The sequence below is a fragment of the Sminthopsis crassicaudata genome, chromosome X (genome assembly GCF_048593235.1).
Source record: "Sminthopsis crassicaudata isolate SCR6 chromosome X, ASM4859323v1, whole genome shotgun sequence".
Taxonomy (NCBI): domain Eukaryota; kingdom Metazoa; phylum Chordata; class Mammalia; order Dasyuromorphia; family Dasyuridae; genus Sminthopsis; species Sminthopsis crassicaudata.
In genome coordinates, this window is record NC_133623.1 from 25,068,978 (window position 1) to 25,096,921 (window position 27,944).

Sequence of the window (27,944 nt, forward strand, 5' to 3'; positions counted from 1 at the left end):
ACATGGGAAGACTTTCTGTGAAATGATACAAAGTGAAAAAAAAGAGTGAAAGAATAATAGGCAACATGATTGCAACAGTATAAATAATGGCAAAAAAGCATTGGCCAAAAAAAAAAAAAAAAAAAACAAAACAACCCAGATCAATGTTGAATGCACACTCTTAAGAATCCATTTCAGGAAGTATACTTTGTAGGGATGCTTGTATGTTTCTTGGAAAGTGTCTATTGTTAAAATTAAATCTATCAATGTTAGTATTGTTGTTTTAATTTTAAGTAAAGATAGTTACTTTATGATTTCATACCACCATTCCTTACAAAAGTTTAACTAGTATAAAAAGTTGTACAAAGGAGTTCAAAAAAGCTGATCTGGTAACTTTATAGCTTGATCTCCCGGTCAGAGACATGGATGCCATTGTGGAATACCATCCCATTTAAAACACCATATAGAGAAAAACCCCATTAATAAAATATTACAAAGAAAAGAAAAATATCTGCCCCACTGGTCCTGAAATGTCTACAATTCAATTTTGATCCTTTTTTAAGATGAACACGGTAATTGGGAGGGATAACACATTAAAATAATTGTCATCCATTAACTCAGATTAGTTTGTTGTTCCCTAATGAGGCCCTGAAGAACCTGGACTCAGGTAGCTAAATACCGATGAGTTAAGAAGGTCAAGATAGGTCCTAAACAAAGCCAGGGGCTTGTTCGGGGTGGTCACTGTGGTAGGTTTCCTGGACAATCAGGGATTGAGGAAGGGGTTAGAGGAAAAGGTTACTAGAAGAGGATAAGGATTAGTTTATGCTTATTTTACAATTCTGCCCAGGGCCCCTCCTAAGTTACTGGATAACCTGGTTATACAACTTGAAATTCCTGACAATTACATTAATTTCCACTTGTTCACAGATTTCCCTTTCACATGTGCCTTGGCTTTGTCTTGTGCCTGCCCTGTCTCCCCTTGACATTCCAGAATAAGCTCCTTTGGGGATAGGGCCTTGTGTTTCCTATCACACTCCATTTTTTGGAAATACCCTGCAGATAGTTCAATTGAGTCACTAGTGCCTGAACAATTGGCACTTAGTGAAGGGATTTAAGCACCTGTGTTTTGTTTTGCAAAACCAATTTCATACCCATTTTTCTGGTCTCATTCCTCCAGCTTACCCAATTTGAGTACTAAATTTCATTAGTACACTTAAATGTCTTGAGATGGGATATTTAGTTCTATACTCAGAATCCAGAGCTACAAGTGATCTGAGAGATCATCTAGTCTAACGACTCCATTTTACAAAAAAGGAAACTGAGGCCTAGAGAGGTTAAGTAAAGCCAAGCAAATGGTAAAGTAATATTGTACTGAAAAAAAAAAAAACCTGAGGTCATTTATTAAAAGCTCCCTCTTCAGCCCTCCTCCTCCTTTGATGACACTCAGATGCTTTTTGCTTCTACTCCTCCTTCACTCCAACACCCCTAAAGAGGCAGCCCTTCTTGCCAAAGCAAACTCTTCTTCCTGCATGAATGATCCTATTTGAACTCCTCCAGTAGATTGTCTGCTTTATCATCTCCATTCTCACTTGTCTTCAATCTCTCCTTTTCTACTGGCTAATTCCCCAATGCCTATAAATATGCCCATGTATCTCCCATGTTCCAAACCTGAAACTTGTTCCTTTCATTCCAGTTATCATTCCATATCTCTTTTGTGGCTAAATTCCTTGAGAAGGCCATCCACAATACATGCCTCCACTTCCCCTCTTCTTCTTCACTCTGTACGATAAAGCTTTTGACATCACTCACCTAAAATTGCTTTCTCCAAAGTTCCCAGTGATGTCTTAATCACCAAATCCAATGGCCTTAACTGAATTCTTATCCTTCTTGACCTTCCTGACATCTCTGATGCCCTCAATCAATCACCCTCTTCTCCTTTATCTAAAGAGCCCTTATAAGCTCTTCCTCCAGGTTTTTAGGAGACTACTTTTTCTTGGTTTTCTTCCTACTGATTATTCTTTATGAGTCTCCATTGGATCATCATCCAGGTAACAACCACTAAGTTTGAGGATCCCCTCTCCCTCTCTACTATTTCACTTGGTGATCTTATCAGCTCCCATGGATTCAGTTGACACATCTATGCTGATGATTCTCAAATCTACTTATCCAGTCCTAATCTCTTTACTAATCTCCAATCCCAAATCTTCTATTAGACATCTCAAATTGGATGTTCAGCAGACATCTTAAACTCAATGCATCCAAACCAAAACTCATCTTCCCCCTCAAAACTCTCCCCACTCCTATTTTCCCAATATTCCTGATAACAGAATGGAAAGGATTAAGTGACCGGTTTAGAGCATGAGAGATACATGGACATGTCTGGGAATTATCCTAGAAAGGGAGAGATTGAAGACAAGCGAGGGTGGGGATGATAGAGCAGAATATCCCTATAGAGGATCCTCCCAGTTCTCCAGACTCACAACCTAGGGGGCGTCCTGGATTCCTCACTTTCATCTCCTCATATCCAGTTAGTTAACAAGAGCCATTGATTTCTCAAATATAGCCTATTTCTTAGGTGTGGCCCTTTCTCTCCTCTGACACCAATACCACCTCTGGGTGCAAATTCCCATCACTTTACTCCTAGACTATTGCGACAGCCTGCCGGTGGGTCTGCCCGACACAAATATCCCCCCACTCTGCCACTTTGCCATAAAAGTGATTTTCCTAAAACGAAAGTCTGATGGCATCACCCCTCTTACTTGATAAACTTCAAAAGCTGCCCATTATCTCCAGGATCAAACACAAAATTTCATAACTGCATTCTCCCAATCTTTCCAGTCTTTTTACAACTTACACTCTCCCAAACCCCACGGACTCTGATTCAGTGACCCTGGCCTCCCAGATGTGCTATGAAGAAGACACGCCATCTCTTGGGTCTAGGCACTTTCTGAGGTCTAGAATCTTCACTTACTGCTTTCCCTCTTCCATTTCTTTCAAGTCCCAACTGAAATCGAACCTTCTACAGGAAGCGTTTCCCAATCCCTCTTATTTTCGGTGCCTTCCCTCTTTTAGTTATGTCTATTTATCATATATAGAGCTTGTTTGTATATATTTGTTTGCATGTTGGCTCCCCCACTTAGATTATGATCTCTTTGAGGGTAGGGACTGTCTTTTACCTTTGAATATTTAGCACTTAGAATAGGGAATGGTACACAGAGTAGGTGATGAAAACATGCTTATGGACTAACTTAGTGACTAGGTCTTCTGACTACAAGTCCAGTATTCTTTCCATTACCCTAGCTGTCTTTCTTTATTGTTCTCTTACCTGGCCAGCAGCGGCTCTCTCCATTTTGGGAAGTGTTTCCATTACAGAATCACAGACTCTGTGATGCATCTAGTTCATCCTCTGTCCTGCAACTTTTGCCGACTGCTCCTCTGCAGGCAACAGAACAAGTCAAATTCCATTTCACAGACGGCTTATCAAATATCTACAGACTATCATATTCCTCCCTGCCACCCCCCAAGCTTTCTTGTCTGCAAGTTAAATATCCCCATTTCCTTTCTCTGATTGATTCATGTATGGCACAACCTAAAGGCCTTTTGGTGAAAACCAATCCTACCCTATGGGTTCTCCAGCTTAGCTATGTGATTCTTAAACATGTGGCACCTAGACAGGACTACAATCTTCTTGATGTGATCTGATCCGGACAACAAATGAAGTAGCATTACTTTATTAAGCATTTATTATGTTCCAGACACTGTGCTAAGATCTTGAGTGACAAAAAGATAGGCAAATAGACAAAAAGAGGCAAATAGGCAAAACACATTTCTCACCTTCCAGAAGCCTTTCCAAATCATCTGAAGAATCTCTTAAATAAGATGGATCTGCGATTGGGTTGTAGTGGAAAAAACATGGCATTTGGAGCCTAAAGTTCCAATCTGGGTTCTGCTAGTCACAACTTAAATGATAATGGGCAAGTTATTAAACTGCAGAGTCTCAGTTTCTCTGTACAAAAAATGGAAAAAAAAGTTAGACTAGATGATCCTTAAGGAACTTTATTAAAATCCTAAGATCTCAATAGTTAGTGGCAATGGTGTAGGTATTACCCTCCCTGATACAAATGATAACCTCCCCAAGTCTCTGAATGGCATGGTTTTTTTTTGAGTTTAGAAAACATTTTTTCCAGTTTTTTTAAATTAATTTTATAATTATAACTTTTTTTGACAGTACATATGCATAGGTAATTTTATTTTACAACATTATCCCTTGTACTTCCTTCTGTTCTGAATTTTTCCCCTCCTTCCCTCCACCCCCTCCCCTAGATGGCAGGCATTCCCATACATATTAAATATCTTATAGTATATCCTAGGTACAATATATATGTGCAGAACCGAATTTTGTTGTTGTTGTTGTTGTTGTTGCAAAGGAAGAATTGGATTCGGAAGGTAAAAATAATCTGGGAAGAAAAACCAAAAAAATGCTCACAATTTACACTCATTTCCCAGTGTTCCTTCTCTGGGTGTAGCTGATTCTGTCCATCATTGAACAATTGGAATTGGATTAGCTCTTCTCTATGTTGAAGATTTCCACTTCCATCAGAATACATCCTCGTACAGTATCATTGTTGAAGTGTATAATGATCTTCTGGTTCTGCTCATTTCACTTAGCATCAGTTGATGTAAGTCTCTCCAAGCCTCTCTGTATTCCTCCTGCTGGTCATTTCTTACAGAACAATAATATTCCATAACATTCATATACCATAATTTACCCAACCATTCTCCAATTGGTGGGCATCGAATGGCATGCTTTTTGAAAAAGGTGATAGCAATATTAGTATTGGAGAAAATAACTTTCTTTAAAATGGCTCAATCTAGAGTTCTATCCTCTTTCTTTGTCAGCCACTCATTATTTTTCCTGATAGAATCTCTCTGTATTTGGCTATTGTTTTACACCAAAAAGCACTGTTACCATCTGGAGACATTCACAAGTATTTTTGAAAATATTTTTTCTAATGGCATGGAAAGATTTACACAAACTGAAGCTGAGTGAAGTGAGCAGAACCAAGAGGACATTGTACATTGTAACAGCAACTTTATCAACCATGATGGAAGTGGCTCTTTTCAACAGTGAGGTGATTTGGGCCAATTCCAATAGACTTGGGATGGAAAGTACCATCTTCATCCAGAGAGAGGACTATGGGAATTGAGTGTGGATTGAAGCATAGGTTTTTTTTTTTTAACTTTTTGTTTGTTTGTTTCTTGTAGTTTGTTTTTTGTTCCTTTTGGTCTGATTTTTCCTGCACAAAATATTAAAATATGGATATGTGTTTAAAAGGATAGCACATACTTAACTTCTATCAGATTACTTGCTATCTTGGGGAAGGAAGGAAGTAAGGAAGGGAAGAAGAAAAAAAATGAACACAAAGTTTTACAAAAATGAATATTGAAACTATCTTTACATGTATTTGGAAAAATACAATACTATGGAGAAAAAAAAAAAGAATTGCAAAATCTCAGAACTGCAGAAAAGGAAGAACACCAAAGATCACTCAAAAATCATTCAGATGGGGACTGAAAATCCCCTTCATACATACCATTGATGAGTGGTCATCCAGGCTCTGCTTGAAGATCTCTAGTAGCCTGTTCAACTTCAAGATAACTGGAATAAATGAATACTCATTTATTAAGAAAAAAAAAGAAAATATTTTTCTATTTTTGCAAATAAGACATCTATTTCCAATTTGGAATTGGAAAAAGTGGCTTTTCCCACAATCGGCCACAAGATGGCATCATGAACTAAACTACTAAGGGGGCTTTATAAAAGGCCTTTGATGAAAAATTACAGTTGTACTGTTTGAAAAGATGATTGATTTCTCTCTGGGTCTATTTACTTAGTAAAGCACCGTTGCACGGAGCCTTCGGGGTGGCTGAACGTTAAGTCATTCCATATTCGTCCCTGAATTTGGATGGGAGAAAATAGTGTCCTTGTTTTTCTGAAGTTGCTCAGGCCTTGCAACTTGCTGGATGAAGAAAAAAGCAAGCTGAGCAGGCCTGTGACTGTCATTTTAACAGACAGGTATTTCAGAGTAGACAGGAAAATGCTCTGGGAATCTGGCTTTCTTAAAGCTACTGCCAATAGATGGAAGAGGTTTTTCCACTCCATTTTCTCATTCTAGCACTGATTTTTTTCCCCTATTTGAATTTGTAATTAAAAAAAAAGCTTTATAAAGATCTGTACATGCATCTTTCAAAGCATAAACCTACATTTTGGATGCACTTTCAAATGTTAAATGAACAGGACATTTCAGTAGCGTATAGGTCTATTTATTTTAATTTTTGGAACTAACTTGAATCTGCGGGTCTTAATGGAAAATGTGAAAGATTTTATGCAAAACAGGTATAAACAAATCGGCCTTTCATAAATTCACTGGGTGTTGCTTTGAAATCTTTAAACGATTCCCCAGAATTCCTCCAAGGGATAATAATTTTTAAAAAACTCAAAACCAAGCCACACAGAAACACCAAATGGGAATTGGAAAAAGCTTCTTTGTCCTTTGCCAGAAGGTATCTGATGATCTCTAAGGTCCCTCCCTGCTTCAACAGTCCTTGCTTCCATGAAGAGAAGAGCCTTCCAAAATGAAAATGATTACATTTGAAATATCCTACCAAGCCCAAATCAAACTGACATGTTTTTTTTAAAACTCTAAATATAAGAGACTAGGCAGCTAGGTGGAAAGACCAGAGTTCAAATCTAGCCTCAGATATTTCCTAGGTAAGTCACTTAACCCTGTTTGCCTCAGTTTCCTGATCTGCAAAATGAGCTGGAGAAGGAAATGACAAAGCACTTGAGAATTTTTTTTCCAAGAAAACCCCAAACAGCATCATGAAGAGTTAGACACAACTAAACAACCATAAAAAAATAAACCAGAAAGAGTCTGTAGTCCCAAAATGCAATGCAAGCAGGATCAATCTGTGACAGTAGCTGCTTCTGCAAGGGATCATGATCAAAGGAGTCATTTTTGTCAGTACTTCCAAATTTACTGTGAGACCCTATTACACACTGAAAATGGCTTGAGTACTTGGCATTGCCAAGCGTATCTCTTGCACAGGCTTTGGAAGTGCAGAGGATCTTAGAGAAGATCTAATCCAACCCTCTCCTTGGACAGAAGAATAAACTTTTTCCCAAACATGGGAAATGATTTGCTTAAGGTCACAGTACTAGTTAAGCAATAGTACCAGGATTTAAAATCCATATCATTTTCAGATGCCAAAACCACAGCTCTCAAATTAAAATGGGAATTATTACAATGTATAGAGTGAGTTACAGAGTATACAATGCCAGAATAAACAAGGTGATCACCAGGACCATTTGTTTTAGTTCTTGAAATAACTACTGGCTATACTTGGATCGCTTTAGAATTTGGCCCACTTCATTGTCACCTATAGATAAGAAATCTTAGAAATATTATTTTGCTCACTTTGAAAGTCATTTTATGTATAAGGAAAGAATGTTGAAATTGGAGCAAAATAGCTCTGGGTTCAAAACCTGCCTCTGATATTTGTTAGTTTTGACAGTGGTCAAGTCATTTAACTCCACTCTCTGAGCCAGTTTTCCCATCTCTAAAATGGGAATGGTCATGTTTACACAACCCATTACCCAGGGCTAATGGGAGAAAATGCTTTGTAAACCTTCAAACATTATTTAAATGTCAAACTGCTGTTACTTAAAATTATATTTTAAGCTAGTTTGTTCATTCATTCCACAAACATTACTGAATTACTTTGCCAAAGGCTCTGTGCTAGGTGTTGCCAGTAGACAGAGAAGTATGACACAATCCTTGACCTCAGAGATCTGTGGGTCTCCTAAAGGGAGCCAAGACACACCAAAAGTTAAATGATAATACAAGGCAATGCAACCCTCTTCACAGGTACAGCCAAATTCAGGGCACTGCTGGGATCGTATCAATTCCTAACCACAACCAATCCATCTCTATGCCAGACAATATTAAATGACATGTATTTGAAAACAAAAGGCAATAATTAGAACAGAAGAGAAATGAACTCAATCAGGTAATAAACTATCCCATCAACAGTTGCGATCATCCACAACACTAGGGCGACGTTCCCCAAATCCCCATGGCTTTTTTCCATATCACAAGAGAGCGAGATCACACTCATCCAAAGCTTAATGAGATTCCCTTGGTCTCAGCTGTTTCTTTGGGTTAAAAGAACGCTAAAGTAAAAAAAAATAATCAAAATTTAAAAAGAACACTAAAACAGCTCACATTCTCTCAGGTGGCACCAGATAGGAAGCCAAGGCTGCTTGCTTTCCCTATAGCCAGGTTATCTTTTCTTTTGCATTCACCCCTACCACTATCAGTTAATTTCTGCCAATAAATGAATCTTCTTTCAACCCCAAACATTGGGGGAAATAGAGAACACTACTATGCCTTCTAAAGCAGTATATAACAAACACTAGGTAAGGAATGCAGCTATTCTGAACTCAGTAGGTACAAGGAGTCCAAAGCAGAAAGACTTTCGTGTGACCTACAATGGTGAGGAAGGACTTCAACTAGACCCACTGAGAAGGAAGATGGCATTCTGAGCTGGGGAAATGTCTTTAGGAAAGGTGTTAAGACAGAAATATGAGGTCCTTGAGGGCAGGGACTGTGCCTTGCTTCTTTATGCATCCCCAGTGCTTAACGTGCTATGTGGCACACAGGAGAAACTTAATAAATGTTTACTGACTATTCAGTAGATGGGTCCCAGGTAGAGTACAGGGCATGGGGAACTGTCAAAAATCAAGCTAGAAAGGTCCCTGCCTAAGAAACTTGAACTTTTATCATATAAACAAGAGGAAAATGGTAGCTGCTATAAATTTATGACAAAAAGTAGCGATTTAAGATGATCATGGTGGCAAGGAAATAAACATTGAGGCTACTTCAACACAACTGGTATGAGGGATGTGGGCTAGACCATTTGTGGGACAGACTAGAGAGAGATTAAGGTATCTTCAACTTTTATGAAGGCTACTGAATATTTCTTCTATTATGACACTGAAATGAAAACATCAGAAGGAATTGGTCCAGCCAAACCTTAGGATCTGGGCTGAGACCAGAGGTCTCTGAAGACAGAGTGGTAGGAGAAAGGTATGGAGTTTTTCTTCTCAGCAATAGCTTTGGTGATTTTAGACCATCTTCTAGGTCGTGCCTAAGGAAATGCATCCATTGTGTCCCTTCATCTAGATTAAGGAGATCCCCTCCTTTTCATACTGAGGAGACATGGAAACATCTGTGGTAGAGAAAAACCCAAACCAAGTCCTCGAGGGTGATTTGGGACTAAGCCGCCATGACCTTTCTCAAATGGAGTGGGACTTCTTATATGAAGAGCTCGATATTACCAGTCACAGCCAGGACCACAACTAACCTACCCCTGGACTGGAACAGGCACACAGTTCGTTCAGGGAACAAGTTTGTTCAATAAATGTCTCTAACTGAAAATATACATACACTTCTAGGGAAAATGTTCATTGAAAGTAGGCTTTGCTGATGGGCTTGGATTTACCCAAAACCCCCATCTCTTCAACAAGGAAAACCACAGATGCTGGTGAATATTGTCTGGTAAACAATTCATTGGGGTTGTGCCTGCTATAATCACATGGAATAGAATCAATCTCCATGGGGCTATTCTTTGAGCAAAGCTCTGTCTGAGCCAGGAGCTACTCTCTAATTGAAAAGATAATTACGTCCTTTAAGTGCTTTGTACTCTAAGGAGTCTTAGTCTCAAGATACCATTTAGTTTACAGGGACAATAAGGGAGATCCCTTTTGAAGACTCACTTAGTGGCTGGACAGATTTCCCTTACCTGCAAAGATGCCAATGACTTGTGATGTGGGGAACCCAACTGGTGAGCCAAAGCCAGAGTGACAAGGGCTATGGAAGTCATGCTGTGGATGATATTAGAGAGAAAGATGATAGAAGATTAGAAAGTAGCTTAAGTCATCTCTGGTAGAGATCATCTCACCCGACCCCCTAATTTGATAATCCCTTTGGGCCCAGAGAGGGGAAGCGATTTACTGAAGGTCACACAGGAAATTAATAACAGAACCTGGATGAGAACATGGGGCTCCTGAGGTATCACTCTTATGTGGGCAGCAGCTGAAAACAAAGTCAGTGAGCCAGTCAAGCGGCCTACTAAGTGCTGGGCAGGGCTAATAAAATGAAGGGCTTTCACTGTCAAGCAGCGTGAGTGTGCATTTGAAGATCTTTTGAGGTATACAAAGTTAAAGTGGGAGTCAGTATGGACTTCAATCCCCTATGGCTTTTCTGATTGAGGCAACTGGTAATGCAGGCTAGGGCAGGTCTGGATCTGCCCTGAAACCTGATGAGGCCAACTATTAAATCAAAGCATCTTGGGATATCTCTTTTGCAAGTCACAGCTGACTAAAATGTATGCCCGTACTGGGACATAGCTACTCGGCTAAAGGTCCACTCTCTGCTCATGTGACACAGTGAGGATGATCATCTAGAGATGACAGAGCAGACTTAGAAAAACGTGCTGGCCACAAAGCTCTGCATCAGCTACCAAAGAAGCGAGAGACAGAGGTGAAGAGGACTCCGTCCGATGCCCCTCAAAGAGGATAGATCCAGATTAAATATCAGAAGAGTATTTGGTACAAACATAAAGAAGAAATTCTGCTTTTCCTCTAAAACACTTGGAAATTAGGACTGAGGATTCATCATTCCCTGAGAAAAACATTTACTCTAAAAGAACAACTGATGTTTATAGGATAAGACAAGATCTGGGCCCCATCCTATGCACGCCATCAAGATACTCCCCTCATCTTGTGAAATGTTTCCATCTGACAGTCTCACCAGCAAGATGACATACTTTACTGTCTACTAGGTTATTGGAGCTAATCCACAGGGTGGCCCTGCATCTAGGTTGGTTAAGAGGTCACCTATAGAGTATAATTGGAGATCCTCCCTCCCAATGGGGCCCCATCTAATTGTAGTGGCATTGGGCTCCCCTCCCATCAGGACCACCTGGAAATCACCACTATTCAAAGAATTGATGTCTTAGATAACAAAGGCAGTGGCTCTAGGTCACTGTTCAAAGCAGGGCAGGGTAGAGAAAATCTTCCACCCAGATGTGTTGGGCACTGCTAATGCAGGGATTAGTTTGTCGAATACCCCAGGAAGCAGAAAGAGCCTAAAGAGACAGGGCAATTTCCTCAGAACAATATAGCGGGTGAGAAGAGGAGCAGGGTATGGCAACCCTAAGTCGTGGAGGAGGGAGCACATGTCTTGGGACATAGATGAAGCATTAGATATAGCAGGACGGGCCACTGGAATACTCGCTTGAGGAGTATGGGGCTAACAAAATATAGAGAGGACAAAACTGGACTCCATCACCATCTCCCCTAAAGCTAGCTCCCTTTTCTTGGGGTCTGGAGCTAGAGGGGCCCTTAGCCTTCACTTAACAGAGAGATAAAGCTGAGGCCCGGGGCCAAGAGCCAAACTAAGCGCCTCTGACTACAAAATGCTACCAGCCAAGACTACAGAAGTAAGGCTAGAAGCTTGGCGGAGCTTGGTCACTCCAGGCTGACGGTACCGATTCGTGCCAATCTATTCACACCACATTCATATCAGCAGTAGGGCACCGAGAGGATATGGCAGCACGGCTAACATCACTACAAGTAGGAAAAGAAACTCAGAGTTGGACTTCTCTTCTAACTGTCCTCTCCTCAATAAATCATATTCTCAAATGAACATAGCTAGGAAGAGTTATGTGATAAACAGAACATCGTTACAGATAATTAACACCTTCTAGTAACTGAGACTTGCTTAGATCCAATTTAAGTGAAAACAGAGTGAAGAAAATCCTAGATGACCTCTAAGCTTCTCTCCAACTCTAGAATTCTACGATTCATCAGCATATATGGGAGAACCACCTGCACTAAGGAGAGAAGCTACCACTTGCCCCCACCCCCCTCCTCCCCGGCCCATTTTGAGCTCTGCAGCGTGTCCATTTAAGAAAAACCAGAATGACTGACTACCTTGTGTGCCTTCCACAGACCCCTCTTGGACATCTCTGGACACCATCACCTACCCATTGCTCCCAGGGTAAGTTAGAGGTTGATAAAGCATTTAAGGCCATTGGGATTATTAGTAAATTAATTTAATTAAAAGTGGGAAAGCCTACGGAACACTAAGCTATCTTATGAACAGGCAGATGATAGCAGACACTGTGTGGTAGAACTACAGTATTCATCTCTATCTAAATGGAGGTATTATAGTACCACTGGTTCCCTGGGATCCCACTGGGTGATTGCCCAGGCAAGCCTAGAGTTCTGGGAATGAGGAAAAGCAATGCCGTGGAAAGACTCCAAGAATCCAAGTTCTTGTTTCACATCTTGGCTTCCAAGGAGAGCTCAAGGGAAGACTGCTGCCGAACTAGCATTCAGTCCTCGTGGGTGGAGCTATAAGAGCTCCCTGGTGAAACATCCTGCAGAACCTCCTGGGAGCAGTTTTAATGAGCTCAAAGAGGTGTTTCTCCTCCCCCCCGCGCCCTCCCCCAGCAAGGTCGGGTGATCTACAATGTGTCAGACCGAGGAAAAAAGGGGGATCACTTGTCACAGTTGTAGAAATGTTAGTCATGCGACTGCAACCCCAACCCCAGATAAGAAAACATTATGAACAGTTTGCTGTGAACCAATAACCCATTTTGGAAATGGGCTGACTTGAGCAATGACATCATAGCAGCAGGGCTATTCCTATAATTCCTATAATTATGGAGCTAGAAAGACCAGGGAGTATTCAGGAAAGAATGAACAGGCCAGTCGGGACAGAACACAGGGTAGATGCAGATGGGTAACAAGTAGTGGGAGAGTAGGCTGATAAGGTCATAATAAATGCGACCAGCCATCTGGGGATCGAACTTGGTTTGAAAAAGGTTTCACTTGAATTGCCAACGAAAGCAAGTTCATAGTCCCTAAGGAGCAGGAATTGGATATCTAGTGGGACAAACGCCGTGTTGCTAAACAGCTGAGGTCAAAGGGCTCAGCAGTTTCATGCTGGAAACCCAGACCATCCCAACAGCTTCAGAAACCTGCTCTTTTCACAAGAAACTGCTTTCCATGGCATTGGCCACAAAGTAGATAACACAGAGCTTCAGCAATAAGCTCCTAGCATCAAGGTTGTCAGACTGATGCAGAAGAGATCAGACACAAAATCTGATGTCTGGCATTTCAAGCCCATCAACCCAGCCCCAACCTACCTTTTATATGTAGTACTCCCTTTCAGGCCCTCTAATTCTAACTGTTTCTTCATAGATCTCATCTGCCACCACTGTGCTTTTGGACTGGATCTCCTCCTTGCCTGAAATCTACTCCCTCCTTTTCTCCACTCTCTGCTACTAATCATCTCTCTCAAAATGGCCTCATATTTTTAATGCGTGTGTGTACAGCATACAACTACATATGAACACGTCTCCTCCAACAGAATGTAAGCTCCACAAGGGGAGAGATAACTGGGCTTTTGTCTTTATACCCCCAATACCTAGCACAGTGCCTGGCACCTAAGTGCTTAGTAAATGCTTGGTGACTCAAGGATTAGGGAGCTGTTGATCGATCGGAGAAATTGATACAAGGGTTGGGAATGCTAGTCTCCACCTCTTTCACAAGACCAACCCAACTGGTCCAGCCAATGTTGACTCCTTCTGCCTCTCAAATTCCAAGGCATTTAATGTCAGATAAAGCATACAAGCCATAAGCACAGACTGCCTCGGACTCACTCTAAGAGTCTCAGATCTTGGGATTGTCTTTTATGTCCCGTCTCTCTGGCAAAATCAAAGCTTCTTAAGAGCAGGGACTGCATCTCAGGAAGCATTTCACTCATCTTTATGAACTGTATCCTAAGTACTCTTCCACAGTAGCTAGTACAGGCTCCCATAAGACATGTTCAATAAGTGTTTGTGGATAGCTACTCTGGGAACATTAGGTGAGTAAAATAATGGGGAAGTCATTTTAGTGTCAGAGCTGGAAGATTTGAATCGCACCCTACCCAGGTAACATTGGGCAAATCATATCGCCTTTCTAACCTTGGTTTCCTCTTCTGTAAAGAGAGAGTTGGACTAAATGTCCTCTGCAATTCCTTTTACCTCTAAACCAAAGATATTCTGATGAAGCCTCCCACTTTGCACAAATGAGAAGAGTCAAGTCTAAGATTCAACAGCTACTTATCATTAACAATCTGCTGTGCTATTCACACACACACACACACATATCACATTTCTTCTGGGGATGAAAAATGTTCCATCTCACTCTCCTTACTTTTAAGTCAACAAGGTGATAGTGGTCTTTTTAAAATTTTGGTGGGCCATTTGTAACAAAATTGGTCTCAGAGCAGACTGCCCATAAGCTTGAGAAACTAAAAATCTCTTTACCTCAGTCCTACACAGAGAGATCTCACAGAGCCGCTTTTCAGTGAAAAATGCACCAACATATTGCACATATTGTGGGCGAGGGCAGGAAGTGTGGGGGGAGGCCTTCAGAACATTACCTGCGTGTGAACTATAGCATTCTCTGGGTTGCCTCAAACCCAAAGAATTCCTTTTGAAAATAAGCTGGGGGCAGAGGATCTGCCCTATCCTGAAAGGCCCAAGATATGTGTGTGCATGAGCACACCCAGCCGGAAAGAACTTCATGGTCCTCCAACCCTTTGATATTGGGATAACAGGATGATCTTTGGAAATGTGGTCCTAAGTCCGGAACACTGTTTAAATTATTTTAGTCTTGTATTTATATAACATGGACTTTTATGCTTTTATTATTAAAGTTATAAGCAGGTTTTTTGTGTGTATGTGTGTGAGAGAGGAAAGAGAGAGACAGAGAGGAGACAGAGAGGAGAGGGAGGGACAGAGAGGAGAGGGAGGAACAGAGAGGAGAGGGAGGGACAGAGAGGAGAGGGAGGCACAGAGAGGAGAGGGAGGCACAGAGAGGAGAGGGAGGGACAGAGAGAAGAGAGAGGGACAGAGAGGAGAGGGAAGGACAGAGAGAAAAGGGAGGGACAGAGAGGAGAGGGAGGCACAGAGAGGAGAGGGAGGCACAGAGAGGAGAGGGAGGCACAGAGAGGAGAGGGAGGCACAGAGAGGAGAGGGAGGGACAGAGAGAAGAGGAAGAGAGAGAGGAGAGGAAGAGAGAGAGGGGGGAAGAGAGAGAAAAAAGGAGAGGGGGAGAGAGAGAAGGGCAACAGGGGCAAGAGATGGGCACACAGAGACAGGCACAGAGAGATGGGCACAGAGAGACAGAGACAGACACAGAGAAACAGAGACAAACAGACACACACACAGATACACACAGAGGGGGAGAAGGAGGGAAAGAGGGAAGGAGGGAGACAGTCAGAGACAGACAGACAAGCAGACTCTGGTGAGGGTATTGTGAGGCCTAGAAATGCCCTTTTGGGGATTATCTTTCTAAGTATATAAAATAAAATAAAATAAATGAAACCAATTATATCAAAACAATTATCAAATCTAAATATGTAGCTCTATATATACAGGCATATATGTAAACCTGTCTGGGCATGTTTACAAACACACATGTGCATACACATGCTATAGTATCCATGTACATACACATCTACATGTATGTACAGTTATATGTACATCTATAGCTAAAAGAGGCTTAAATCATGGGCAAAGTTTGGCCCAACTCTACCCCCTTTATTCCCCTAACACATCTGAGTTGCCGCTTCAGGTTCTTATGCGCAGTCAGCTGGGGAATGCCTGGTATTACTCACAATTAAATAAAACATCTTAACTGAGTCGAACCTCCCCGCTGATAGTAAAGCTATATCTCATGCAAGATTTTTGGGTGATCTTTTCCCAAATGTGCACTTGAGAATGCATCTCATTTTGGACAGTAGAGTAAGTCAGATCCTACTTAGCTGCATGTTCTCTTGGGGTGGTCATAAGCTAACATGGGAGGCTGCGTGGTAGTGCAGGGAGTGCTACATTTGGAAGCAGAAGACCTGGGTTCAAATCCCAGCTCTGCCACTTACTAGCCTTTCCCGGGTCATTTCCCATCTCCGGGTCTTCACTGCCCCCTCCGTAAAATGATGTGGCTGGGCTAGACATGTTTTAAGGTTTCCACCAGCTCCAGAACCATGAACCTCTGGGCTACAGGATGACAGTGCTGTCCGAGACTCGATCCTAATGTAGTCTTACAAAGTCTGCCCGGCTGACTCCATTTCTAGCCAGCAGCTTCCTTAAAATGATAATTAATTTGTTAATCCACCCCTGCCCTGTCCCCCTAACTCTGTGCCCTAAATATCACACCTCACTTACCTTTGGCATTCCAACTTGTCCTTCTCATGGTGTGGCATGTTCTAGAGAAATGAGAGGAAGTGCCCAGAGAAATGAAAACCTGAAAGACAAAGGGTTAGTTGATTCTTTGTACAACTGCATATTTTAAAGATAAGTTAATATCTTTGGTTTAGAATGTTCTGACAACTAAAGAATAGGGTTACTAACAAAAGTCAATCTTTATGAAAGTATTTATTCTAAGAATTTTTCTATATCTCCATGTCTCCACCTGCATAGTCTGACCTTTCTCGGCTTGAATTTTGAGTGGACTTCTGTGGTCTTGGCCATTCACCGGCGATATGATTATTGTATACTATTCAGAGGGGTGATAGGAAGTGGAGGACTTCCAAGTGGTATTATACTTTACCAAAATATAACTTTAGCAAGGTAGTTAAACACCTCACTAAGAAGATATAGAGGAAATAAGAAGGGTCTCATCTCAGCAGGCTCCTTCAAGATATAACCTCCACATAAAGACGGGGATCATACTTACTAATGAGGCTAAAATAACTTGGGCACTGAAATTTGAGAAAAATACTCAGATTCCTCTATGAAAGGTGGCAAAAAGCAGTCTAGCTGAGTAGAAGGGTTTCAATTCACTTCCAAATACATCTTATCAATTCTAGTGTCATTTCCTTACCATAGACGGCAAATCATTTGGCGTATGTTTTAAGCAGAGATGAGGCTTTCTACATTGTACCACTTGATCTACTCTAACATTTGCCATTTCAAATTTTTTGGGAGGGGATGTTGTTATTGAATTTAGTGGATTTTGAATTTAGTGGAATTTCATACATGCCCAGAAGTCGGAAAATCAAACTAATTGTTTTTACTATAATCAAGTTATAACGTCCCCAGACAAGAAAAACAAATTTCAACTAAATTAGTCATCATTTCACACCTCCTTCTCCACATAGATGTCTTTTCTTCATACATCTATATTATGCTTGCTTTCCTTCTGTTTTTAAGCATTAGCTTTATGCAATAGCTTATAAAAACAGATGACAGATTTAAAGATACATTTAGAGGAACTTTCTAAACACTCAAGTTGCATCAAGGCTTTTAATGTTTCCAGGTGTCTTGGTTCAGTAAACTTCCTTCCTCCTGAACCACCTTTCTTGGGGTGTTTTCAACTACTTCCTGTATTCGGTATTGTAAGAAATGAAAACTCACAAACTAGAGCATTCAGTTTCTTTTATATCTTTAAATACAGATAACCTCAATCAAAAATCTAGCCCCTGAATTCAAGGAGCAACTTTCAAGAACACGACAAGCTTCTATTTTTTCCCCACTGTCTTTAGTTGTCTATCTAAAAGTTACATCAAAAAGTTCTTGGATGTCTGAACCCTACACTTTTTTGGAAGCAGTCAACCATCAGTATCATCCTTGCCTATCACCCTTGCCAGTTAAATGCCTCACATGACTGAATCCCAGGTTTCTAATTCCAAGTCCATCATGCTTTCTACTATGGCCAATCAATAAATTTGAGAAACCCGAAAAGATTTGTATGATCAGATGCAGAGTAATTTTACAAAACTAGGACTCAAATCTATATGATTACAATAACATAAAAGAAAACTTACAAACTTATAAAACATATATTTAAAAATTTTTTTTGAAAGTCTATTGAAGTTTAATTAACCAGTCATGATTTCAGAAGGCTGATATAAAGAAGCATTTTACAGGCTAGAAGTACAGACCGAGATGTGCATTTTCAAACATGGTCAACGTCTTGTTTGGCTCCATCGTACCTATGGGTCTCTAATTTGATTGTGTATGGGGGGTAGGGAAGGATGAATTTATGAGTAGCAATAGAGATAAAAAATGATGACAGAAGCACTCAAAATATTTTTAAATGCAATGAAGAAAAAAGTTCAAAAGGGAACACAAAGAACATTTTTTTGTTACTATCATGTCAAATTATTTACACTCTTAAAAAAGTATAGAATAAGAACTCTTGGCTTCATATATGATTTTTGGTTCCCATTTGTACAATGAAATGTTCATGTTTGTTGATGCTTAAGTTCATAATAAAAAAGAAAATTTTAGGAACTAAATGAAAGAAAAACAATTATCTTCTTTGAGCCTCACTGCCTTCATCTGTAAAATGGCTACAATAAAAGAGATTCGATTATATCTGAGGTACTTCCAGGTTATTCTGGCAATCAAGCTCCCCTATGCTGAGCTTTGTAAAGCACAGTCCATCATAAGTTAACCATTGTTATGAGTTGTAGTAGTTATTATTTTCTTAGATTAATATCTATTTGCAACACTTGCTCTGTGGTAGCCTCTGCTTACCCAGGCTTAGCGCTAATTCAGTGATGTTAATGATTGACCACATCCACACTCAAAATGAAGTAGTCATTTAGTGAAGGTGTAATTCCTTGAAAGGACACCATATATGGAATCTGAGTGCCAACTGAAGAAAGAGGCCCTCTGTTTCGTCTTTTGTACTTTCCTAAAAATGGTAAAGTTACGAGTCCAAGAGACAAATAGAAGAGCAATTCAATTTTCACATCCCTTGATTGTTCCTACCCAAAGCAAAGTGGAGGCCTGAGGAACTTCTAGAAAATGAAAATGAAAAATGGGTTTGACACAGCAGAAGGATTCATCACCTAGGAGCAACCTCTAGGTACTTAGCTGGCCCCTCATCATGTCAATCTGTCCACGTTCAGAAGTTTTTGTAGCACAGTGGAACTCTGCCAGGATTCCCACTCCACAGCTTAACCTTCATGCACTCCAGGCTCCGAGCCTCTGGGCCACAAAAAGACAACGGATTAAGACGAGTAAGGATTCACTGTCTCTATCCTCAATGGCGGGCTTTCCAAACTATCTAAATCATTGAGATCATTAACCTGAAATACCATTTGGCCAAAATGTGACATAGCCACATGCCCCAGATATTTGTGCTATCCCAGGAGTTATCACTCCTTTACTTTTTTTAAAAATTTTATTTATTTATAATTTTTTTGACAGTATATATGCATGAGTAAATTTTTTTTAAACATTATCCCTTGTATTCATTTTTCCAAATTATCCCCTCCCTCCCTCTACTCCTTCCCCTTGATGACAGGCAATCCCATACATTTTACATGTGTTACAGTATAACTTAGATACAACATATGTGTATCACTCCTTTACTAAATGATCACTGGGCATTTCTTACTTTCCCGTTCTTGTTCTCCCCCCATTCCCAAAGCAAATGTCAAATCCCTTTCACTGAAATGAACAGCTGCAGGATAAGAATATGATGCTATAGATGGGGTGTGACTGTAATATAATGAGTCTGGCCTTTTGACAAACTCCCAAGAATGGAGACATCCAAACGAGTGCCGTTTCATTTGGAGGCCATATACGTATGCCAACAATGCTACTGCCATTGTTCAGAACACATCTGAAAACCTTCTTTGGAAAATTTATTTTCTTCTCAGAATTTCCCCCAAACCTTCCTCCTTCTCTACAGAAACAACCATCTACCCACACTATCAATTTGAAAGTGTCATACTTTCACATATGAAATGTTTTCCGTCTATCTTGGCCCAATCCAATAAGCATTTATCAAGCACTGACTACATACGAAACATTTTGCTAGATTCTAGGAACAGAAAGACAAAGAGAAACTGAAGTCCACACGGGTCCTTGAGAATCCATGTGGATTTATGAAGTGAGCATTTCCAATACAGAAATGCATTGATTGCATTAGGATTTTTAAATATTCTCTATTTCTCAAATAGTTTACCCTCAGAATCTTTCCATCAGCTTTAGTTTTCTGTACAGCAAACACTGGTGGCAAGGTACTTGAAAACTTCAACTTGTAGAAAATGGTAAACAAAGCTGTATAAAATGGTATTCAGCACACAGACTGCTTTCTTTAGATATCAGCCATATCTTTAGATATGGCTCCTGATAATGATCCAGGTAGGTGTAGGTATGTCCAAAGAGACAGTCTTTGCACAGCTAGGCCAAGAAAATACCACTACTTTGATGTGTGCTTAGGTTATTACAGTTGTTTATGTAACACTCAGCCCAGCTTGCAACTCTGTCTCTTGGCAGTTCCTTACACACCCCAGAGATTCCAAGCATTATGTCTCTGTGGGTTCTGCCCTCCTCTGCTTGCGACCATCCTACTCTTGGGCCTTGGTGGAACGCTCCCAACTCCATAGGTTAAGAGCTGAGCCAAAGAAGGTCTCAGAAATGATCACTCTCTCTGGGCTTCTGGCTTCTTCTGTATGTCCTCAAAAAATGCTGAATTACCATCAGAGCCAACCTTTACTTAGCTCATGGGACTCTCACTACTGTCCCCCCTGCCCACCTACCCATCCCATCCACCCATCCAAAATGGATGTAAAGTAGAGTAGAAATGCTCAGAGATCTTTCTGGATAGGAAGCCTTGAAAGAATTAAGCCCTGAAGAATGTTATTCTGAATAAATTTTCTACCTACTTAAGGTCATGAGGTGTTTGTAAACTGGGGCAGAATTCAACAAGAACTGCACTTCATGATTTAAGCTGTTATTGAAATTAGATTCATATAACAGTAATAAATGTTGAGCAATTAAAATCCCTCCGTGTGTCTATAATCAACTTGATCCAGTATTGACCCCAAGAACTTAGTGACACGAATATTGGGTTTACATCCACCACCTGACGCAGCTGCATCACAGACTATAGTAGTTTAACAACACTTTCTTATTCTGAAACTTTTGTTACATTTCTCAAACTATTTTGTGCTCTGAGTGTTAATGAGAAAAGTACAGATCAGCTTTGCTAACTCATATCATAAACATTAGCTCCCACAAACTTAGTACCTTTCCATGAGTTATTAAATTAAATATATATATATATATATATATATATATATATATATATATTTATATATATTTATATATATATATTCCCATTCACTAGAAGGTATTGTTACAGTTGTTAAGTCATTTCAGTCATGTTTGACTTTTCATGAATCCATTTAGGGTATTCTTGGTGAAGAAAATGGAGTGATTTACTATTTCCTTCTCTAGTTTGTCTTGCAGATGAGAAACTGAGGCCAATAGGGTTAAGTGAATTGCCTAGGGTCTCACAGCTATTTAAGTATAAGGGCAAATTTGAACTCATATCTTCCTGACTCCAGGGTCAGTTCTCTATCCATTACAGAGCCACCTAGTGGCTCTAACATCCTGGGCACTAAGGATGAAATTATAACTAGTCCCTGCTCTCACAACTAACTACAAGGCAGAATATAGAAAGTGCAAAAAAGATAGATGCAAAGTGCTCTGGGGAGTAACTAGCAGAGATCCCATAAACCTAGTGGGAAGAGTCAGGGAAGGCTTCCCAGAAGAGGTGATACCCGAGTTGGGCCTTGAAGGAAGGCAATGATGCTAGAATGAGGGAATGATCCCGAAAGATGGTAGACAGCATGAGGAGAAGCACAGAGACATGGAGAGAAGGGAACAAAAATGCACAAGGTCAGAAGGCGGCATTTGGGAGTCACCTAAGAGAAGGCAAAAGGGCCAGCATCTGGATGTGCCTTACAAACGAATGTCTGTAATTATTTTAACACTAGTTTAAAAATATAAAATACAAAATATGAGTCTAAAACAAATACAAGAGAAGAACTCTGTGCCTTTATGCTCTTATCAACATTTCATGGAAAATTACTAGTCCTTGACAAGATTCCTAAACACTAAGATTTTTACTGTTGGTTCTACTACAAACAATAGCCTAGCAAAAGAAAGTCTTTTGTTTACAACAAACAGGAAGGGGTTAGAAGAAAAGGGAAAAGGAGAAACTGTACAAGGAAAATGTAGCAGAGTAGACAAAGTTCTGGAGACTTAGAAGTGAATTCAAAACCAGCTTCAGATAGTTACCCTTGAGACCAACCCAATGCAAAACAACCTTTACTGAGATCTTCCTTGAGTCCCGTAAGCTTGGCAGAAGAGGGATTCTTATCCCCACTGACTGATAAGAAAGCTGAGCCCTAGAGAGATGATTAAACAGCTTAGCCAAGGTTATCCAGCCAGAATTCCAAGACCCTGACACCAAGTCACACTCAATCCTCCCTCTATCGTGAGGAGGACGCAATTAAGCCACTGGGGATGGAGCGCATTTCATAACAACTAGTATGAATACAGAGCCTACTATGTGCCAAGCACTGTGATGAGTGATTTACAGAGATTATCTCATTTGATACCGACTTTACAAGGCCACAGGCCAATCCTGAATTCAGCTATAGTCATACTGGCCAGCTTTCGATGTGTGGAGAAAAAAAAAAGAAAAAGAAAAACACAATCCCAACTGCTAATAAATGAATGATAAAATAAATTGTAAATAATCTATTTTGATTTAACAGCTGTATTTCCTTGGACCAGCAGAATTCAGTCCATCTCCTCAAACTTCTCTATTTACGTTTCCTTCTGAATATTATTGTTTACCATTCTATTTACTGTTTCCATAACACTATCTGTTTCAGTTAGTCTATTTACATATTTCACTCTATTTACATTCCAAAGCAGGCATCTGGTCTTGAGCCCAAAAGCTGGCTTGAAAGACCATTGTGTTAGCTTCCCTGCCAATTGCATAAATAAATTAGAAATATGAAAAAATTCCAAAATAGATGAAAAACATCTTTCTTGGGGGTAAAAACAGGAATATAGATCTCTTTAGGAAAACTCTTTGGAAAACTTTAATTTTAATGAGATAGCTTATGGACAACCACAATAAAAATTCATTACATATTTTTAATATTAAATAGGAAAACCTACTTATGAAATTCACAGACTAGCAATAAAATAATACAGGACAGACTGATCATCCTATATCCATAAGGACAACAGGTTTCTTGATCCTATGGCCCTCCATTTTCTTCAGATGGGGTCACTTAGCCCCACCTAAAGGTCCCACCTCACATGAGACTGGCAGAAGAGATTTAGAGACCCCCTGTTTTCCACAATTCAACGGCTCAGCATCTCATCAGTCTAACTGCAAATCCCCCCCCCCCGGCCTTCTAAGTGGGTTGCAGTAACTACATTATCATCTTTCTCTCTGGACAAATAATCTGGACCTTGTAATTTCCCAAAATTTCATCCTTCCACTTATCCCTTTTTCCTAAGTCCCTGGTCCAGTTTCCCATCTGGTTCCCTGGCACCTCTAGGCTTGGGAGATGGCCTTGCTTCTGTCTCTTGTCTTTCTCTGCCTCTGAACCCCAGTCCCCATTGCTGGGTACATCCTACCTGCTGCCAGGCTCCCTTGACTCTAACCACCTGCTGGTCTAGAGCCCCACCTTGCCTTCTGCCAGATTCCCCTGTTCTTGTTGCTCTGCCTGCCCCCTGAGACATGTCAGTTATCTACAAGTTGTCTCAAGTTCCCGATATGGAATGGCTGCCTGCTTTCCTGGACTTCCTCATACTGCTAACTGCTAGGACCTGCTGCCTCGACTGCATCCGCCTCCCTGATGGGGCTGCCTAATCCCTAGGTCCCAGCCATCCTCTCAGTGATAAAAGCCTGGCACAAGAGAAAGTCTGTAAAATCAGGAGCCTGGATTAGACAGCCTCCGAGATCCCTTCCTTAGCTGCTCTAGATCCAGGATCCTTTAGTCTTCCCTACAATTTCTTTGCTCCTTTCCTGTTCCCTCCCTCCCACTCTGCTCAGGCTAACAGACTTTCCTATTTCTGCCTCTGCTCATTTTTTTCCATGTTATACTATGAACGCAGAGCAAAGCCTTTTTTTTAACCCCATCTAGCAATTATTCCTCTATTCATTCCCCTCTTTTATTCTCCAAGTAGCATAGATTACTACATACCCTCAAAGGCAACAAACTTGGTAGGTGCCATTACAGAGAGAGACATATGTGCTGCTGGCAAACAGCACAGCTGAGAGCAGTGGATAGAGGTTTCCGATCTAGGCTGGGAGAAAGGAAGAATTCTCTCCCTGAGACCTTACCCTAAGTAGAATGGGGGGGGGAGGAGGAAAGTGAATACAGTGTTGGACCTGGAATGAGGAAGACACACGTTGAAATCTTGCCTCTGACATTTCCCATCTATGGTAAATGCCTACCCTCCTAGGAGAGTCACTTAACATCTCTCAGTCTTTTTTCTTACATCTAAAATGGAGGGAGAGAAGGAGAGAGAGGGGGGATGGATGGAGAGAGAGGGGAGGAGGGAGGGAGGAAGGGAAGGAAGGAGGGAGAGAGAAGGAGAGAGAGGAAGGGAGGGAGAGAAAAGGAGAGAGGGAGAAATGGAGGGAGGGAGGGAGAGATAGAGGAAGAAAGAGAGAGAGAGAGAGAGAGAGAGAGAGAGAGAGAGAGAGAGAGAGAGAGAGAGAGAGAGAGAGAGAGAGAGAGAGAGAGAGAGAGAGAGAGAGAGGCTTTTATTGGCCATTTACTCCCATTTAACTGGTAGATTCCCCAACATACCCAACAAGTAGCTGTGCAGCTTTTAACACAACCTTCAAAGAGGGGGGGTCTCACTACTTTTTAGGTAACTCAAATCTTTAGTTTTTCTATCAAATCTCAATTTGCCTCAAATAATAGCATCTTCAACAGAGTTGTTGTGAGATTATTTGCAGAGTGCTTCACAAACTTGAAAGGACTACAGAAGTTTTAACTCTTGTGATTCCCATCAATTGGGGTTTTTCCACAGAGCCTGGGAAGTTGTAGAGGCATAGTATAAATAGAGACTATTCCTACTCAGATAAGGTAATGCCCCGATTTTGCCTAGGTCCTTGCTACTCTGGGATTTTATGATTCTTGTGCACATGGCTGTCAATCAACTATCCTTCCCTTCATTGATTTCCCTAACAAGCTGGTAACCTATTGTGAAAGGTATTGTAAGAAATCCCAAATGGCACAAAATCCTGACTTTAGAGGTGCTTCCTGAAAAAGGATGCAGTGATGTACCAATCAAGCACACAAATGTTATCTGTTCTAACTTTAGTGTCAGTTTTTGGAATGTTTCTTAATTTAATTTTCTATTTATTGATATTATATGGAAAGGAAACTACTGTATAGGGAGGCAAATTTTCAAGTACCAAAATTGTATTTTGATAAATTTAATGTTTACCTTTTTTCAGTAGAATTTAATACAGACTGAGCTTCATTGCAAATGTAAGTAAAAATAAATCTATAATTAGCAACTTGTTTTCATCAAGTACTAAACATTAAGAAAAATCTATGAGATTAAATTTTTGAGATTAATTTTTAAAAATAAAATTCTATGTGAGAAAACTGGGACATAAATACATTGTTGGTGGATTTGTCAATTGATGCAACCATTCTGGAGAGCAATTTGAAACTATGCCCAAGGGGCTAACAAACTGTGCATACCCTTGGATCCAGCAGTGTCTCGACTGGTCCCAACAAGATCTTAAGGAGGGAAAAGGACCCATGTGTGCAAAAATGTTTGTAGTAGCCCTTTTTGTAGTGGCCAGAAACTGGAAACTGAGGGGATGCCCATCAGTTGGGGAATGGCTAAATCAGTTATGGAATATGAAGGTTATGGAATATTTTTGTTCTATAAGAAACAATCAGCAAGATGATTTTAGAGAAGCCTGGAGAGACTTACATGAACTGATGCTGAGTGAAGTGAATAGAACCAAAAGAACACTTTACACAGCAACAAGATTATGTGATGATCAACTGTGATGGATGTGGCTCTTTTCAACAATAGTGATTCAGGCCAATTCCAATAGATTTGTGATGGAGAGAGCCATCTGCATCCAGAGAGAGGATTAAGGGGACCGAATGTGGATCACAACATAGTATTTTTACCTTTTTTGTTGTTGTTTATTTGATTTTTTCTCTCATTTTTTCCCTTTTTGATCTGATTTTTCTTGTGCAGCATAACTGTGGAAATACATTTAGAAGGACTGTACACGTTTAACCTATATTGGATTATCTGCTGTCTGGGGGAAGGGGGAAATATGGAACACAAGGTTTTATAAGAATGAATGTTGAAACTTTTCTTTGAAAAAAAAAACCTTTTATAAAAATAAAATAAAATCCTCACAATTGTGACTTGGGATACATGTTATCAGCTATGGCTTAGTACTTCATGCTGATGAGTTTCTTCATGCAGAAGAAGAGACACATCTTATGAGAGATGCAAGGTTCTACTAAGTCTCAGACAGAAAGACAGAAAAACTTGTAGTACTGCTTTTCTCTTTTGTTGCCACAAATCTCTAACTGAAAGCCCCTCCAAATGTGTTATTTTTGTAAGTGCACTGTGGTATTTCTATTCTTAGCAAAACAGGTTTGAAGGAAATTCATTAAAAAGCCCACCTGGGAGCTGCAAGAAAAAAGGAAGACAAACAAAATCCACCACCAAGTCTTGATTATCCAGGTAATCACCAATTTAGAACAAGAGAATCATAAGGGACCTTAGGGATTATTGAGTTCAACACTTCTGGACACCATACCATTATGGACGGAGATCCCACAATTTGTGACATAAATGCATTCCTCAAAATTTGTCCATAATAGTGAATTCTTGGCCTTTTATCATAGCCTAAGATCAGTGTCCATTAATCATTAAAGCACCAGCTAATGTTAATCATTGGATCATGGCTAGTGTCAATATCCAATTCAATGATTCCTCACACTTTATGAGTTATGACACCCTATCAAAAACCAAATCCACAAAGATTTATTCAGTCCCAACAGCATGCATACTCAGCCCTATGTGAAGAACCATGGTGGATATAAAGAAATAACCCAGGATTTTCAGTTCATAACCTTGGAATCATATTCTGTTCCATGTTGTCCTTCACCCCATACATCTAAAAAGGCACCAAGTCCTGCTGATCTCAACTCCCCAATATTTGTTCTAGCTCCTCCCTCTATATTCCTACTGATATCACACTTATTTAAACCCTCATCTTTCCTTGCCTAGACTGTAAAAACATGGTAACTAGTCTTCCTAAGTTGATAACAAATCTCACCTCCAATATTTCCTTCACATCGCTACCCAGTCAAACAAGTAATCGATCAACACGCATTCATTTAGCACCCGCTAATCAGGCACTGGGTTACAAAGACAAAATGTCAAACAATCCTTACTCTCAAAAAATTTACATCGTACAAGACATGTAATATATAAACAGAAAATATATGCAATAAACGTAAGCTAAAAATACGATCCTTGGGAAGGAAAGACACTAGCAGTTAAGAGGAAGAGGAGTAGAACAGAAAAGATTTCAAGAAGGTAGCATTTGAGCTGTGCCTTAAAGTAAGTGAAGGATTCTGTGACGTGAGAGGATGCGAGGAAAGAGTTCATTCCAGGTATGTGGGATGGCCTGTGCAAAGGTGTGGACATAGGAGCTGAGCATGAGGAGCAGAGAGGTCAGGATGGGCAGGACCATTCTGTGCAGGATGGGGACTGGTGTCAATGTTTTCCTATTTCTCAGAATTTATAGAAGAAGAGCTTTAAAGCTCCATTGGGGTCAAGTTATAAAGGTCTAGAAGAGCCAAATGGAGGAGTTTATATTTATATTTAATCCTTGGTCCAATGGGGAGGAATTAGAATTTAATGATTAGAGGAATGATATAGTTAGATTTGTACTTCAGGAAAATCAATTTGACCGCCATGTGGAGGAGGGATTGGAGAGGAAAAAG

At 40.3% G+C, this 27,944-nt stretch overlaps 1 long non-coding RNA gene across 1 annotated transcript in view; it reads right to left on the bottom strand.

Moving 5' to 3' along the window:
* The window catches only part of LOC141548874 (uncharacterized), a 56,822-nt gene that overhangs the window by 21,445 nt on the left and 7,433 nt on the right, over positions 1 to 27,944 (bottom strand). Inside the window, exons 2-6 of the long non-coding RNA XR_012484139.1 lie at positions 16,327 to 16,405; positions 9,844 to 9,925; positions 5,574 to 5,638; positions 3,814 to 3,985; positions 3,305 to 3,414 (exon numbers count right to left, since the gene is read on the bottom strand). This is a non-coding gene — a long non-coding RNA (uncharacterized LOC141548874). The remainder of the gene's footprint in view (positions 1 to 3,304; positions 3,415 to 3,813; positions 3,986 to 5,573; positions 5,639 to 9,843; positions 9,926 to 16,326; positions 16,406 to 27,944) is intronic.